Here is a 14716-nt window from a genome sequence, read left to right as displayed (position 1 = left end):
TCTTTTAAGTGGGTGCCCCCATTTTCACACATATTAGTCATGCTCCAGCCAAGGGTAACTTTTCTTGAAGTCAATGCTTTCAGACTCAGCAGGTCTGGAGAACACTGAATTTTGACACCTTTAGCAGGACATTTTATTGCAATTCGTAATTAGATGGGAGATGTGACATCCAGGCTGGAAGTGGAAGATTTCCTTGTGAAGTTTTGCCCACAGCCAGCAAAAGTGTCTGCCTTGGGCTGACATTTTTTCATGAAAACAAAGTGGCTCTTCAAATGTCACTCGAGTTTTGTGTGTGAAACATAATATACATTGCTTTTTGTCAACCCACACATCATGTTTTGTTTTCCTGACATTTCTCTGAGAGCAGTGATACTTTTTCAGTTTTCAAAACTGCTTTTATTTGCACACACCTGTGCAGGCCGTTTTTATTTTCAATGTTTACAAATCCTGTTTTCCCTGTGACAGGGATCTTTGATTACTCCTTCTTTTGCAAATTAAAATGTTGCTTACCCATTGGTAATGACAGGTAGGCCCCTTTCCTCATGGCTTTTTAATTTTACTTGAAAAACAACAACAAAGTCCAGTCTGTTTTTGTTTTAGTGTTTAAAATAAATCCTGCCTTTCATATGTTAAAGTGGATGCTAAAGTGTTGGGGACATGGTCTGTCCTTTTAAAAGTGTCTATGATAATGATACCCTTGTGATCAAGTAACGCAAATAGGTCTCTAAGCTCTTTTGTCTCAATACTCACCCTAACTGAAAAGATTTCTGTAAATGGGAAGTCATATATCCCCACCTGGACAGCTTATCCAGAGGTTGTGAGGCTTGGGTTTTTTCTGTACGGAGTCCAAAATTTAAACATTCACTCTAATTTGTGCACGTCTTCTAATGACTGCTTGTGGATGAGAGCTTCTGAGCCCCGGTTTAGGAGTAGAGCAACATGTAATCATAAGTTAAACATTCACTGTTGCTTGTGGGAATCTACTGTCTATCACCAGAGCAGGTCTTGAGGGCTGCTGGCATAGCCTAGCCCATTTGGGTTTGGGCCTCAGGATGCAACATCACTCTGGCAAGACAAACGTTTGCCGGAGCATGGCTCTATCTTGTTCCACTCCATTTCCAATGCTGCACACATCCAGCACTAGCACTTCATAGTGTTCCTTCTCCTGGTGCTGTCGGATGTGGAAGGGGAAGTGGCCAGGCTTTTGTTATTGAGAGATCAGCAGCAGCAATACAATACTTCAACCGTGTCCATGGTTTGCTCTGTGGTGATAACAACCTGCAAGTGTTGTTGGCTGGGGAAGAGAGAGGCTTGGTTGAACGTTTGAGTTAGGCGAACATCGCACTCATTTTATGCAGGCACTGAAGCTTTAGCTGGTGCCTCTGAAGTTGTTCCTGGTTTGGGAGGGGTATCATAGGCTTTTGCATATCTCCTGTTGGTACCAAGAGCCCTCTCTGTCTCTATTGGGTTCTGGTGATACAGCCTGGCTAGATGTCGGTATGGGAACTTTCTCAGCAACCTCTAAAGTTGCATCTGCATACTTTGGGGTAGCAACAGAACTTGCTTCTCATTAGTGCTACTAGCTTTGTGTGCAGCGAGGATGGTGTATGGTGGGAGGGACAAGCCATAGCTGTCATCAACGCATCCCTCACACAAGGCACATTCAGAGAGGCACTAAAATGGGACAGACCCCCCTGCTGAAGAAACCTCTACCCCACCCATAACACCTAACCCACTATCACCCCACCATGCATCTACACTTCCTTGGCACCAAGGGATTGAGAAGATTGTTGCCATCCAGTTTTACAAAAGGAACACTCTGTAAAATGTCCTACAGAACTACCAATCTAGTTTCTGGCCATGATGCAGCACAGAGACATTCACTATCCAAGTTATTGATAATGCTCTACATGTCCGGCCAAAGAGGACCTTGCTTACATGTACTAAGCCTCTCTATTGCCTTTGAAAAAATTGACCATACATCCCTCCTCAACATCTTTGCCACACACATGTGCTTCAAAGGAACAGTCCTGCAGTGGTTCTTCTTATAGCTCTCTAACAGAGACCATCTGACCCAGATGGACCGAAAGAGATCTCAACAATGCCAGATCTAAACAAGGACTCATTGAGTCCTCTGCTGTCTTAAACCTCAACATGGAGCTTTAGATGGAATGCTTCACCAAAGCTAACATCAAAAGACACCAGAATGCAAATGGCAAAAAGGTCAATTGCATCAATCATGTCCATCAACTCAAGCACAACGTATCCCTCATACAAGCCTGGATGTCAGGCTCCTTTCTGAAGCTCATCCCACCAAAGGCCAATTAATTCTCCCAGGAAACCCCACCAAGAATGCTGAAGTCCAGAATTGGCACACTGAAAATTAATCGCAACAGATTCACATCCCAACTCTTACCTAGTGCAGAATCTCTTGGCTTTACTATCGACCCCGGTCTTTTATTCAAAACAGGCATCGCCAAGAAAACCCAAGCAGAACGGTAACAGATAAAGTTCCTCTGCAAAGTCAAGCCTTTCATCTCTGTGCTGAATTTCAGAACAGTTGTTCAAACCTGGTCATCTCCCACTAGGATGTAGGCAGTGACCTACTTGCAGGAGCCCCAGATGCCACCTTGGCCCCTCTGTATGTAGTCCAGTATGCTGCAGCATGCCTTATCATAAGACTAAGTACATGGGATCACAACACCCCCATCACCAAGGAGCTGCACTGGCTTCCATTTCAAGGCAGCATCATGTTCACTATTGCATTCATCACCTACAAAGCAATCACAACAAAACAACACTTTATTTGGCTAAGAAACTCACCATCTCCAGAGGCCATGAACCACTAGAATCCATAACGTTGCCCGTCTGGAACCAAAGTACTAAAAGATTTTACTAAAAGATTTTTAAAAAGAGGAAACCATCCTTTTCCTGCTGTGCACCTTGTCTCTGGAAAAAGTTAGGTAAGGCTGGACCTTACATTCTACACTTCAGAAAGCACCTTATAACCATACTCTTTGAGTAACATCTCATGAAATACTGATCACTACACTCAATTCTCTCGCCCTCTGGAGTTACCCCCATTCCTCCTCCACTACTACCACTGCACCCTATTGGTAACCTGAGAGTGTATCCCTTTCTACAGCAATTGCTGCTTTCTAGCTAGGATCAAGCTTTGTCAATTCCAAGCTTGAGCCGGCCCCAGGCATGGGCAGTCTGTGCGGTTGCCCCGGGCTTCGTGGACCCCCGCAGCTACCTTCTGCAGCAAGTATAAGAAGTAACGAGGGCTGGGCTGCTTCCAGCCATAGGGCTTTTCTTTGTGCCGGTTGTAGCTAGGCCATGCTGTCAGCTCCCAACCCCTTGTGAAGTACTTCTAAATACAAGTACCTTCCGCCCACGTTCCCAGCAGCATATCAGACCAGTGAGGCCTCACAGTCAGGGCTTATCACGCTCTTTGTTTAAAGTAATGGTCCATTTAAGAACCGTTGTTTTGGACAAGGTGTTGAAAAGGGGCATTTTATTCTGAAGCACATACAGAAAAGCTAGATGTCACCCAACTCTATCTTCTTTGAAGACAATTAAAATATGTTGACGGGGGCGTGGCCTGGAGCGTGGACTATGCAGTCGCCTCCTTGATGGCCTCCGTGGGAAGCCCGCTGCATCCCAGCTTGTGAAGGTTCCCAGGCAGCGTTTTCGGACCCAACTCGGTGAGGGGATGTGAGAAGGTCCGGAGCCCCGCCGCTGAGCTGCTGGGACCCGGATGCGCCGAGACAAAAATGATCGGGCCGCCTGCATTTCGCGGCCCCTCCGCCGCGTAATCCAAGATGGCGGACGGGACCCAGCGACGACGGCCGAGACGCGGCCTCGCCATCGGAGCTCCTTCTATGGACCCCTGAGCACTCCGGCGATCCAGCTGACATCCCGGGCGGTGGGAGACGAGGTAGGAGCTTCGGGCCCCGGGCCCCCCCTTTGCTTCCCCCTCTGTCCCGGACGCCCCCAGGAGAAGAAGACCTTGCAGCCGCCCCAGATACACCGGGGGCGCGCCACACCACGCAGCTGCGGTCCCCCGGCTCCCGCCCTCCGCTACGCCCCGCCGCCACTTTGGAAGAGGGGGCCGGGGCCAGAGAGTTCTCGATCAGACTCTGCACCCCTGCAGGAACAGATCTCCTGGCCCATAGTTCCGGATAACGGCGCCACGCTCTACTGCCCTCCTAACGGTGACATGAACCCTCTACTGCCACCATTACCACCAGGAATCCGGTGGGCACCCGTGGCTATCTGGACCCGCGCCCTCCTCTCTGAGAGCCCAGCCTGAACTGGCGTGCCCCGGCACCTGAGCTGCTCCCGCTCGTCCCTTTGTTTGCTTCCTGGGGCGCCCCAGCCCACGCCCGCCATCCCCCCCCTGCCCAGCTTGGTACCTCCTCCCCTTCGCACTAGAAGCCCCTGCGTGCAACCAGGACATCGGAACACTCATTCCAGCCCCCGGAGTGTCTCAGGCTACCCTCAAGCCATCGCCACTTTTGCGTATGAACTGCCTGTGGCCCTGACCCACGCTTGCCAGGCCACACCATGTCTAGGCAACCGAAATCCGCCAAGTCCTCAGACATAGCAACAATGCTAATGTCGTCCGACAAAGCTAAGAAACTGGACACTCTTCCCCCCGCCTCACGAGAATCTCTGGACAACAGGGGACCATTAGCAACTAAGGAGGACATTCGTGATTTCATGGCCGACATTAAAACCGAATTTCGATCATGTATGTCGGAGCTTACGGCCAAGTTGGAGACTACCGATAAAAGGGTCTCGGAGATAGAACAGAGAGTGGGGGAGATTTAGGATCGAGCCCAGGACCACGCCTCCTCCCTGTCTGAGATTCAGCGCTCCGTGGGGCTTTTGCAGGACAAATGCGAAATCCTGGAGTATAAGCAGGAAAACTTGGAGAACGGAGCCCGGCGCTACAACCTCCGCATCCGAGGGGTTCCTATGTCAGTCCCAGACCAAGAGCTTGCCGGATACGTGGGCCTCTTCTTTCAGTCTCTCCTCCCAGATATGGAGGATTCACTGCTGCTACTGGATCGCACTCACAGACTAAACCCCCGCCGTGGAGTTGAGTCAGACGGCCCTCCTGATGTGATCACCAGGGTGCATTTCTTTACAACAAAGGAAGCCATATCAGCAATAAGCCGCTCTGAGAACGAAATCACCTTCCAAGGGATCCCTCTTCAGATTTACCAAGACCTATCTCCGTTGACCCTCCAGAAAAGGCGAGCCCTTCCCCACTAACCACCTTCCTTCAAGCCCAAAAGGTTCGCTATAAATGGCTCTTTCCTACAGCCTTGCAATTCTCCTATAAGGGTACCATACGCAGGATCAATCATCTAGACGACGCTGGAAGTATATTGCAGCCGGTCCCCGCTAACTCCTCGCCCTCACAGGCCACTGAAGCGGCAACTGACTCGGACCTCATAGCCTCCCCTAGGTCCAAACAAAATACATGGTCGAGGGTTCCGAGATTTAGGAGGAGAAGATAACCTGGAACGACCTTGCAAGGGACCCTTCCGACCCCTATGACCCAACTCAGCGATCCTGGCGCAGCGGAACCAACCGCCACTCTTGTAAACACGGATGGATTTCATCCCCGATGTAGCGGGCCCCCCCCCACGGCTCATGCCCAGCTTCAAGGTACATTCCACCTATGAGTCCTTGGAGCAAACCACTCACATTTTCAGCCATGTTGGCTATTCTTTGGTTCACGGCCCCGTTGGCCAGGGGAGGGCCCAACCCCATAATGGGTCCTCTATCCCCAGTTAAAACTTGGACTTCCCGTTGGCGGTCCGAGCAAAAACCCCAGAAGCAGGATAACAGATGGTCACATCTCCCACGACATAATGGCTGATTCCTCAGTAGCTCCCCCCCTCCCACAAGCTTCATCAGCGACCCCAGGTCCCGCTCCGGAACAGCAAACCTGGAAGTTTATCTCTCTAAACGTCAAGGGCCTGAACTCACCGGCTAAACGCAAATCAATTCTACAAAAACTCCAGAATGAGGCCGCCGCCGTGGCCATGCTACAGGAAACTCACCTGCTACCGGCAGACTTCAGCCGCCTACACTCTCATGACTTTCCAAAACAACTCTTCGCATCCGGCCACTCCAAGCGAGGTGGCACTGCAATCCTGTTCCGGAGGGGGCTGAATCCCCAGATTCTGGACACCATAAGCTGCCCGGAAGGACGCTACATAGCAGTGAAATGCCTACTAGCGGGACAACTGTTCTCACTGGTCTCCGTATACGCGCCGAACCTGGGCCAAGCACCCTTCTATGATTCGCTAACCACAACTCTTTCGCCCTTTCTGGAGGGCCAGATAGTGATCGGTGGGGACTTTAATGGGGTCCCGGACCCCGTAAAAGACAAATCGCACCCACCCTCCCCCGGAGACTTCACCACGGCCTTAGCCCTCCTGCGCTTGTTCAGGACTTTGGGAGTGGTGGACTCATGGAGAGTGCTCCACCCATCTGAAAAAGACTTCTCCTTCTACTCTTATGTTCACCGGACATTCTCCAGGATAGATCTCCTTCTAATATCCCCGCAAATCTTCGCCTTCACTAAAGAGGTGACCATAGGCTCCAGGATCCTATCCGATCACGCCCCGGTCACCTTGGAACTCCGAGTTCAGGGTCCCCCTGATCCCCAGCGACGCAGATGGACACTATACGACCCCATCCTTAATGAGATGCCACTCAGAGACGCTATCGCAACCACGATCGTCAATTTCTTCAAGGAAAACCCTAGCGAAGATACCTCCCTAGCTAACACCTGGGATGCAATGAAGGCAGTGGTGCGGGGAGAACTGATTGCCAAAGGGGCAGCCTATCATAGACATAAACAACAAATTCGTCAGGGCCTTGAAGAAGAACTGGAGAAGGCAGAAAAGACCCATAAGGAGAAGGGCTGGACCCCTAAAACGCAGCGAGCTCTCCGAATAGCAAAAAAGAAAATTGAAGCCCACTATGCGGAACATACCGCCCATCAAATGACGAAAGCCAAACAGTTCTATTATGCCAAAAATAATAAAGCAAACAAACTACTGGTGGCTAAACTGGCTAAGATAAGAAGAAACAACACAATCGTGGGCCTACGGGACCAGCAGGGCAAGACGCAATACTCAGATCACGACAAGCTTCGAATTGCATCGGCCCACCTGACCCAGGTAATGGCCGCCCCGCCTCGGAAGGTCGAAGAACAGAGGGAATACCTGCAAAGCGCGGCGCTCCCCCGACTGGAGGATGCAGCCCGGGACTCATTGGAAGCCCCAATCACCGGCGAGGAAGTCGATGAGGCGATAAAATCCCTCAAGTCTCGAGCCCCTGGCCCGGATGGCTACACGACGAAATTTTATAAAACTTTCTAACCCCAACTCCTCCCACCTCTGGTACAGCTGTTTAATTCATTCAGAACCACGGGCACTATAACCCCGTCAATGCAAGAATCAATCACTGTCTTGCTGCCTAAACCTGGCGGCGACCCAAAGAATCCTGCGTCCTACAGACCGATTGCTCTGCTCAATATAGACGCCAACATATACTCCAAAATTCTGGCAACCCGCCTGTCCCGGACCCTACCAGAGATAATTGACGCCGACCAGAGTGGCTTCATCACACACCGTTCTACAGCTGATAATATTCGCAGAGCTTTGAACCTGGTGGAACTTGCCTCCCGAGACTCCCGAGAGCTGGTGCTTCTGGCCCTGGACGCAGTTAAGGCCTTTGACAAAGTGGACTGGAACTTCATGAGGCTTACTCTCGAGGCCTTTGGCTTTGGTCCAGAGTTCTGCGCCATGGCTTTGGCTAACTATTCTGCGCCCAAAACCTTTCTCAGAGTCAATGGCATCCTTTCTCCCCCTATTGGCCTGACCTGTGGAACCAGACAGGGCTGCCCGTTATCGCCACTGCTTTTTGCATTAATCATGGAACCATTCGCCCAACGGATCAGGCGAAACCTGGAAATCAAGGGCTTCCAATCGGACACAACACACCATAAACTGGCCCTATATGCAGACGACGTCTTACTAACCATCACAGAACCTCGCACTTCCTTCCCTCAGGCCCTAGCTGAGATAGAGAGCTATGGAAGGGTCACCGGCTTTGCCATCAACTTCCGGAAATCAGCTGCCATGGGGGTGGCCCTTTCCCGAGAGATTCGAGAGGCTCTGGCCCCGCTATGCCCGATACAATGGTCAATTAAGAGCATCAACTATCTGGGGGTCCAGATCCCAGCTGACCCGGGGGAAGTCTACCGAGCAAACTTTCCCCCACTGTTCACGGAACTCGTGGCGGACTTAAAACGGTGGACGGCGCAAGAAATCTCACTGATGGGCCGTATCATGGCCTGTAAAATGAACTTGCTTCCGAGGTTCCTATATGCTTGCTCTTCGCTCCCAGTACCGATCCCGGCACCGGCCCTTCAAAATCTGCAAAAGGAAATGTCACGGTTCATTTGGAAAGGGAGAAAGCCCAGAATCCCTAGGACCACGATGCTGGGCAATGCTAGACTGGGTGGCCTCGGAGTTCCAGACCTACAAAAATATCAGATGGCGGCCCAACTCGCCTGTATCCGAACATGGCAGATACTTACCAACCGCCCGAGATGGGTGGACCTTGAACAGGCGCAACTGCCGCTCCCGCTACGTTTTCTCCCACATATCAATCTCTCCGAGCGCCGCCAGTGGCAGAACCTCCTGAGGTCCACCAAACACACTGTGGCTACCTGGGACAAAGCACTGAAACAAAAGAAAATCCCAGTGGGACTCAGCCCCTCCTCACCGGTGTTCCTGAACCCGGCCTTTACTCCTGGCTGGGCCACCCGGAACTTCAGATCCTGGATAGCGGGAGGCCTGGTGACCCTGGGGCAACTTTTCGAAGGAGGACAGCCCTGCACCTTTAGGCGATGTAAAGAACTCTTCCAACTTCAGGAGCAGGACAGATTCACGTATATTCTGCTGCGCCACTGGTGCTCCCATCCACAGACCCGCCAAGCTGCCACCCGCCCCCCCACGGCCATTGAACTGACTCTAAATGATCTCCCAACTAGGGGGAGCATCTCCACCTTATACAAACGCCTCCAACCTGACTTCCTAATCTCTAAAACCCGGTATATGGCCCAATGGGAGGCAGACCTGGGCCGCCCAGTCGAGGACCAGCTGTGGGTTGACATTTGGTCGCGGGCTCATACTTCTTCATCTTGCATTACGAACAGGGAAGGCGCCTATAAAATCCTCCTCCGATGGTATTATTCTCCCCTAAGACTACACCATATGAACCCCACGCTCAACCCGAACTGCTGGAGGCAATGCGGCCAAGTAGGGACTCTCTTCCATATGTGGTGGTCATGCCCGAGGGCCCAGGCTTTTTGGGAACAATGCCTAACAACAATCACAGACATCACTCAGGTGCGACTTCCCCTGGAGCCCGAGCCCATCCTCCTGGGAGCCCCAGTCACTGGAATCTACCCCAGATCTGGCCCTATGGCCAAACTGTTATCCCAATGCCTATTGGCAGGCAGAAACGTAATAGCTCGCACTTGGAAAACAGCAGAAGGACCGTTAATGCCCTTTTGGTGGGTAAAAATCTGGGACATCTTAATCGCAGAGAAGGTGACGGCTGCCGGGGCAGGCCGCTTACATCGCTTCGAAAACATTTGGGGCCCAATCCTAGACTTTGATCGGAATTATCCAGCCCTGACATACAAGCCCCAACTAGCCAGGAGGACTTTACGGGACGATAACTCCCAGCGGCGACAGGAAGAAGAAGAATGTAAGACACGGGGGAGGGAAGGGGAGAGTAATCTACTGTGCTTTCTTTATGCCATTTGTCGTGATTGATCATTTTGTATTGCCTAATCCTGCCTGTTTGAAATAAATATTTTTTAAAAAAAAAAATATGTTGACAAAAAAGAGTTGTGCACTATCTCGATAGTATTCATACGTTTGCATCTGGTGCATACTTTTTTGGGGGGAGAATTTCACATTTCACTTGCGTCATATAAAGCATGCCTTTGTCAAATGACGCAAAACGTTACCATTTCATCTTTTGTTATGATTAAGTCTTGAAAGACAGCCTACACGTCATTATTTATAAGTGTGTCGAATTGCATTCTGGTATTTGTAGTCTTCAAGATGGGGTGAAAATAATACAACATTTGTACTCTTTTTGTTTAACTCGTCTCAGGAGGATGGCTCAGCAACAACATGCTTGCCATGGAAGCAATACAACACAGAGCAACACAGGTTTGATCCCCGGGTCCGCGCTTAGAAACTTCTGGGTGTTAAGTGCGTTATAAATATCATATCATAACATATTTCTATAAGGATTCCTATATTGCTGGAGTACTTTAATTAGGATATGTGTACTTTTCAAGTCCTTTTAATAAAACAGAGTATTGTTGAAAGTCAAACATTGTCGTGATGAGGGGGAAGGATCAGAGGGCAAATTTGTTGTGATGATTTGATAAGTCCATGGATGTTGGAAGAGAGGTTGCTGGGCTGCAGATGTTCTACCTGGCCCTGTGCTGATTTTCAAAGTACACGTTGTGACTACATGTGGGTTGACAGCATCTGCCCACTTTTTCACAGTGCTGGATCCATCCCCCTTGGGTGTTTTTGAGGCCAGCATGCAAAAAAACTTGTTTGCACAAGTTTTAGAACACCAGGATTGATCCCACAAAGCCACATTAAAGTGGCTTCAAAGCACACATCTTGTATTGGTATTTTGCTTTCCATAGAATATTTCAATATAGATTTTTGGGTTAAAAGGTGCACACCTTTTATGCTTTGCCGGCAGTGTTCTATGAAATCTCCTCTAGTTGTTTTTTTTTTTCTTCTGGGTATTGATGATTCATTTTGTGAAAGACAATGCGCATTTCTATTTTGAATGTTCTTCCATTATAAAGGCCAGTTGAATTAAATCTGCTTATTTCACTTTCAGTCCCTATGTGTATGTTATTGATCCCTCACACTTTTTGCTGGACTTGAGTCCCATTGATGACATTTGAAGACTTGCGGAATTGCTTACTCTGACTGCCTCAGTACCTTTCCGGTAAATAGGCTTTGTTCCGATTGCACTATCCTGCAGCAAAAGCAATTTGCCCTGTCTGGCCCAGGGCCAATCCCTGCCCTTACACCCTAGGAACATGCCGTCGCATTAGGTATGTTTGAGTTACTTATCAGTGATCTTCATTACTTGTTGCCCTGCTCTTCCTCCTCACAGTACTTTCTTTTGAGGTACCCATCTCTACAAATGATTCAGCTCACTTGGTCGGCTACTCCTAAACAAGACTCGCTCCTGATATTGATACAGACGTAATATTAACAGTTAGAATTCAGATATTGAACGTCAGTTTATGTTATCAGCACAGATATTCATGACTAATTTTGTGACATCATTTTCTGTGATGAAAATAAAGGGGCCCCACACATCTTTTGCTGGCCAGGGCCTTGCAAATCCCAGGGCCGGACTTGCATACATATAAATATATCTTGGAATTTGGGAACTTTGGCTAGAAGGCTGCATCAGAGCTTTGAGTGTATTCGCTGTGGTTGCACCCACTTAGGGCTGGCTTGCACCATCCCTGACTTCACATTAGTGCTAAGATGTCTGCAGGAAGCCGGGATGGAATCCGGTGGAAGGAGGGGGAGCACTGTTTGTCTTTGCTGAACTATGGGGAACTTATTGGCTAGATCCAGACAGCAGAGATTTGTCTACAGTTGGACATGCTCATTGTGGTGCAGCAACGGCCCTTCCTTCCTATTAATGCTAAGAGCTCTGAGTGAGGCTATGGTGTAAACTGGGGGAGGGAGAGAGAGTCCATGTAGGTTTTTGCTAGGCTTTGGAGATACTAACTTGATAGATGAAGGCACCATTGCTGTGTCTGCATCCTCCATAACTGTGTGCACTCATTGTGGTGTAGCAGCGGCCCTTTCTTCCTATTAATGCTAAGAGCCCTGAGTGAGGCTATGATGTAAACTCGAGGAGGGAGAGAGACTCCCTGTCTGTATTTCCAGGCTCTGGAGATACTAACTCGCTAGATGAAGGCACCATCAGTGTGTCTGCATCCTCCATAACTGTGTGCACTCATTGTGGTGTAGCAGCAGCCCTGGCTTCTTCTTATTAGTGCTAAGAGCTCTGAGTGAGGCTATGATGTAAGCTGGGGGAGGAAGAGAGACTCCCTGTCTGTATTTGCTAGGCTCTGGAGATACTACCTCGCTAGAAGAAGGCACCATCACTGGGTCTGCATCCTCCATAACTATGTGCACTCATTGTGGTGTAGCAGCAGCCCTGGCTGGTTCCCATTCGTGCTAAGAGCTCTGAGTGAGGCTATGATGTAAGCTGCGGGAGGGAGAGAGACTCCCTGTCTGTTTTTTCTGGGCTGTGGGGATACTACAGCGTTAGATGAAGGGGCCATCAGTGTGTCTGCGTCCTCCATAACCGTGTGCACTCATTGTGGTGTAGCAGCAGCCCTGGCTCCTTCTTATTAGTGCTAAGCGCTCTGAGTGAGGCTATGATGTAAGCTGGGAGAGGGAGATAGACTCCCTGTAGGTTTTTGCTGGGCTCTGGAGATACTACCTCGCTAGATGAAGGACCATCACTGGGTCTGCATCCTCCAGAGTTGTGTGCACTCATTTTGGTGTAGCAGCAGCCCTGGCTGGTTCCTATTCGTGCTAAGAGCACTGAGTGAGGCTGTAGTGTAAGCTGGGGGAGGGCGAGAGAATCCATGGCTGTCTTTGCCGGGGCTCTGGCAATGCTGGCTCCATAGAGGCACCGTAACTGTGTCTGTAGTCTCCATCGTTGTTCCTGCTTAGGGTTGGATAACACAATCCCTGGCTTCCTATTACTGCTAAGAGCTCTGCGTGAGGCTGGAATGGTAGCTGGGGGAGGGGGAGAGAACCCTTGCTTTCTTCGCTGGCTCTTGGCACACTTCCTGGCACCATGCAAGCACCTACACTGTGTCCGATTCTTCTGTAGTTCTGCCTGCTTAGAGTGGGGTAGCACCAGCCCGGGCTTACTATTAGTACGAAGAACTCTGTGTGAGGCTGTGATGGTAAACAAGGGAGGGATACGGCATGGCTATGCTAGACATTGGGCACTGCCTGCCTATGCACTACTACAGCTTTGTCTGCAGCCTCGGTTGTAGCGTCCACTCAGGGTGGACTAGTAGCATTTCTAGCTTCTCGGCGCTAGTGCTAAGCGTTCTGTGTGAGGATGGTATCGGTAGGAGGGAGGAACACGTCCTTTCTTTGCTGGGATCTGGGGACATAGTTTCCTTAGATACAGGCTGCAGCCTCTGTAGTTGTGCATTAGGGTGTGGTAGTGGTAGCCAGGGCTTACCATTAGTGCTAAGAGCTCTGCGTGAGGATGGTATTGGTAGGAGGGAGGAACACGTCCTTTCTTTGCTGGGATCTGGGGACATAGTTTCCTTAGATACAGGCTGCAGCCTCTGTAGTTGTGCATTAGGGTGGGGTAGCCATGACTTACCATTAGTGCTAACAGCTCTGCGTGAGGATGGTATTGGTAGGAGGGAGGAACACGTCTTTTTTTGCTGGGATTGGGGGACATAGTTTCCTTAGATACAGGCTGCAGCCTCTGTAGTTGTGCATTAGGGTGGGGTAGCGGTAGCCATGGCTTACCATTATTGCTAAGAGCTCTGCGTGAGGATGGTATCGGTAGGACGGAGGAACACGTCCTTTCTTTGCTGGGATCGGGGGACATAGTTTCCGTAGATACAGGCTGCGCCTCTGTAGTTGTGCATTAGGGTGGGGTAGCGGTAGCCATGACTTACCATTAGTGCTAAGAGCTCTGCGTGAGGATGATATCGGTAGGAGGGAGGAACTTGTCTTTTCTTTGGTGGGATCGGGGGACATAGATTCCTTAGATACAGGCTGCAGCCTCTGCAGTTTTGCATTAGGGTGGGGTAGCAGTAGACAGGGCTTACCATTAGTGCTAAGAGTTCTGCATGAGGATGGTATCGGTAGGAGGGAGGAACACGCCCTTTCTTTGCTGGGATCGTGGGACATTGTTTCCTTAGATACAGGCAGCAGGTTCTGTAGTTGTGCATTAGGGTTGGGTAGCGGTAGCCAGGGCTTACGATTAGTGCTAAGAGCTCTGCGTGAGAATGGTATCGGTAGGAGGGAGGAACACGTCCTTTCTTTGCTGGGATCGGGGGACATAGTTTCCTTAGATACAGGCAGCAGCCTCTGTAGTTTTGCATTAGGGTGGTGTAGTGGTAGCCATGGCTTACCTTTAGTGCTAAGAGCTCTGCGTGAGGATGGTATCGGTAGGAGGGAGGAGCACGTCCTTACTTTTCTGGGATCTGGGGACATAGTGTCCTTAGATACAGGCTGCAGCCTCTGTAGTTGTGCATTAGGGTGGGGTAGCGGTTGCCATGGCTTACCATTAGTGCTAAAAGCTCTGCGTGAGGATGGTATGGGTAGGAGGGAGGAACACGTCTTTTTTTTGCTGGGATCATGGGGACATAGTTTCCTTAGATACAGGCTGAAGCCTCTGTAGTTGTGCATTGGGGTGGGGTAGTGGTAGACATTGCTTACCATTAGTGCTAATAGCTGTGCGTAAGGATGGTATCGGTAGGAGGGATGAACACGTCCTTTCTTTCTTTCTTTCTTTGCTGGGATCGGGGGACATAGTTTCCTTAGATACAGGCACCAGG

The 14716-nt window shown here is 50.0% G+C and overlaps 1 protein-coding gene across 1 annotated transcript in view; it reads left to right on the top strand.

Moving 5' to 3' along the window:
- DPYSL4 (dihydropyrimidinase like 4) overlaps nt 1-14716 on the top strand; it is a 314640-nt gene that overhangs the window by 7047 nt on the left and 292877 nt on the right. The window lies entirely within an intron of this gene.

This window comes from Ambystoma mexicanum, chromosome 8 (genome assembly GCF_040938575.1).
Source record: "Ambystoma mexicanum isolate Mex_15411 chromosome 8, UKY_AmexF1_1, whole genome shotgun sequence".
Classification (NCBI taxonomy): domain Eukaryota; kingdom Metazoa; phylum Chordata; class Amphibia; order Caudata; family Ambystomatidae; genus Ambystoma; species Ambystoma mexicanum.
The sequence above is the reverse complement of the archived record's forward strand: the minus strand, read 5'-3'. Positions and strand labels throughout refer to the sequence as shown.